Here is a 3,787-nt window from a genome sequence, read left to right as displayed (position 1 = left end):
ATCATTATCATCATTATCATCATTATCATCATTATCATCATTATCATCATTATTATCATTATTATTATTATTAATATTATTATTATTATTATTATTTATTCGAAATACTACAAGAAATCAGGGAAATATATATGTAAATATATAAGTACTTACATACAGGGTGACCCGTTCATGTTTCAAAAAAACTTGTGTGCAAGTTCCTCATGAATATAATATATAAAGTTTTTTTCTTAGACACCCTGTTTTCGAGATACAGTGTGTTGAAGTTGTTACTTTCCAAATGGTTTTCCTTAATTATCTTTAAATCGGCTACAGATAAAAATGTCAAAATTTGTACACGAGTAAACATCAACTGTATACAAGGACACCATGTATACAGGGTGTTTCAGAAAGACCTCCCGTAAATACATGGGGTGATAGTACGACAGTCTTATTAACTGTATGTCTATTTCCTCTTGTTTTCGAGATACAGAGTGACAAAATAAAATTTTTTAAATAGAATTTTTACGAAAATTTCCAAATGGTGCGAAATATTTTTATGAAATTTAGTATTGCGGGGTTCATAAGGACGCCAAATACGCTGGTCTAATTTATTTTTGTATATTAATAGAGGGCGCTAGTTATGCTACATTCGTAGTACATTTCAAGTTCTAATTTTTTGAGGTTAGGTTATTTAACATTCGCGCTCCAATTTCTAATGTACAATTTTATTTTCTAAAAATAATGTACTCATGTTAGAACTTCCTAGTGTGGACGTTTCTCGAGAAAAAAGGCTTTTAGTTGAACTCTTACAATATTACGGTGTAGAAAATTAGCGACTTTTCTCAAAGTAGGCTTATGACAAAACTTATTGATGGATGTCTCATAAACAACGCATACATTCTTAATAATTTTTTAAACACTAATTAACTTTATATCAAAATTTTAGTGACTAATTACTAAAATTAACAATCACTAAAATTTTGATATAAAGCTAATTAGAGTTTAAAATATTACTGATAATGTATGCGTTGTTTATGAGACATCCATCAATAAGTTTTGATATAAGCCTACTTTGAGAAAAGTCACTTATTTTCTTCACTGTAATATTATAAGAGTTCAATTAAAAGCCTTTTTTCTCGAAAACCGCCCACATTAGGAAGTTCTAACAAGAGCACATTATTTTTAGAATATAAAATTGTACAATAGAAATTGGAGCCCGAATGGTAAATAACCTAAACTTAAAAAAATTAGAACCTAAAATATAATAGGAATGTAGCGTAACTAGCGCCCTCTATGAAATATCCAAAAAATAATTAAGACCAGCGTATTTGGCGTTCTTAAAAACCACGGAATACCAAATTTCATAAAAATATTTCGCACCATTTGGAAATTTTCGTAAATATTCTATTTAAAAAATTTTATTTTGTCGCTCTGTATCTCGAAGAACAAGATTAGATAGGCATATAGTTAATAAGACAAAAAATTCTTATTTTTTGTCGTACTATCACCCCCTGAACTTACGGGAGGTCTTCTGAAACACCCTGTATATTTTTCTTTTCGCCTCTGAGAAACACTGGATTGTTTATTCCTTATCCTTACTACTCCTTATTGAACGCACAAGTAAAATCGGTTTTGGTTTCAATTGCATGGTTGAAACTGGAACGAATGATTCTCATACATTGCCCATACCGTACGGTTAAAATTCTGTAATGTGTGGAGTCCTCATAAGTAGGCGAGGTGTTCCGAACGAAATGTATGCATAAGGTATGCATAAGCCACGTCCCATTTTCTTAGTAAACAAAGTAAAAGTAGCTGATACCTACGTTGTATACTGAGCTTGCTTACACTCTTCGAGATAAAACGGAATACCTATATTGCCCCAATATACTCGTAATTATTGCCTACAAAATATTGTAATGCAATTTTGCAAATGATTACAAACTTGTGAAATGCTAAAATTAAAAATTCTGGCTGCGATTTACTAGCAATTTCAGTAATTTGCTTCTTATATAATCACAATTTCTTATGGACTACATTGATCACTAAAGTGAAAATGAAACTAACGGCTACCATATCTCAAATCTAATATTTCACCGAGTTTTATTGTCTACGGTCTACGATTAAACTGGATAAGAAATGTAATATGTGCATAATATTAAAACAGTGCTTACCAGAAAAGTATCTAATTGTAATTGTCACTGTAAAACCGACATAATAACATTTGTCGATCATTACTATGTAAAAGTATTCAAACCAATCCCCGATGGGGGAAATACAGAGTATATATTGCCAAATTCATGAAAGAAATACCTATGTGATGGTTATGAAAATTATATGTAAATTAACTGTTTTTGTTAATAGTTACATATTAATAAATAAAAATGCCTAACAACAAACTAGGATATATCTACATAACCTAACAGCTAGTTCTTGATATAACAAACATAAATAAATAATGAGTATGGTGTATGAAATAGTAAGGAATCGAGTTAGTATATTCCTGTTTCGAAATATTTTTATGGATAATTGTTTTATAACTTTTATATGGCGTGAAAAGAAAGAAATTTGTACACTCCATAAAAAAAAAGAAAAGAAAATTGGCCACAGAAAAATTAAGTGTTTTTTGTTAACAACTTTTCTGTATCGTGTACCATTTTTCATTCAAATTAAATTGATTACCTAACCACTGTCTTCACAATAATCTCGAAAATAGTTGCAGAAATCAGAGAGACATTTTCTATAAAACGATTTAAATATTATAAACATTTCCTCCTCTCTCTTTCTTATGTTTCCACGACCCTCGACTATGTCTGGGACCCTGAACAGCACCATTGACCGTAAAACACACTTGCTTCTCTTTAGAATATAAATAATTATGTCCAGTCGGCAATAATTATTGTGTGGTCGATTAACTTTGGTTTTAAGAAAATACATTTTCTTTTTTGATTACCTTTAAAAAAACTTCAGTTGTACTTTTATTCAGATTAGATTGATGACATGAGTTCCACAAAGAATATTATTGTATTATTGCCATTGCAATATAACTACAACGTAAAAGGAAATAAATAAGCATGACTTGGGGTAAATTATACGGTAGGAACTCAAATAACCTAATGAATGTAGAAGAGAAACTGCCGAGTAACAAGGTTGATTTTTGCATCAATTTATAGTAAAAATTGAATTATTTATTATACACCCAGAAATAACTTGTATCATGGGTAAAATTTTCCTATGAAATTGTTTCGAAATAGCTATTGAAAAAAATTTGTATTTTAAACATTTGAACTGATCAGTTAAAGATTGTCGCAGTTGAGCTTAAATCAAATGATGAATTAATTTTAGAAAGTTGGAGAAAAATCTGCCTCAAAATATAGAGGTGAATGAGATCAGCATTACAAAGATGGAAATAACTTTTTTGTCATCATCATCATCATCTTCTTCTTCTTCTAGTGGTTGGTCCTAATAAGTCCCATAGCACCGCGGCCTAATTAGGTCTATTGTGCGTCCCACTACTAGTCCTATTCAGCAAGTAGATTTGTCCTTTTTACAAAGTCCAAAAGCTTCCTTGCTGACACTTCTCTCAGTTCCTTGGATTCCAAATAAGGTCTCCCCAGGAGCGCCATTCTGCTACGTGCAAATCGTGCCCAGGATATGCAGAGAAGTTTCATCCGCCGATTCACATCCTCGGCAGACCGGACTGTCTACAAGCTTTAGCTTATGTAGATGTTTCCTAAAGTGACAGTGTCCCGTTATGAGTCCTGTCACTCTCCTCAGCCGGATTCTGTTTAAGCTCAGTAAATCGTTC

This window comes from Anoplophora glabripennis, unplaced genomic scaffold (genome assembly GCF_000390285.2).
Source record: "Anoplophora glabripennis isolate ALB-LARVAE unplaced genomic scaffold, Agla_2.0 scaffold48, whole genome shotgun sequence".
Lineage (NCBI taxonomy): Eukaryota > Metazoa > Arthropoda > Insecta > Coleoptera > Cerambycidae > Anoplophora > Anoplophora glabripennis.
This window is presented reverse-complemented; position numbering follows the sequence as displayed.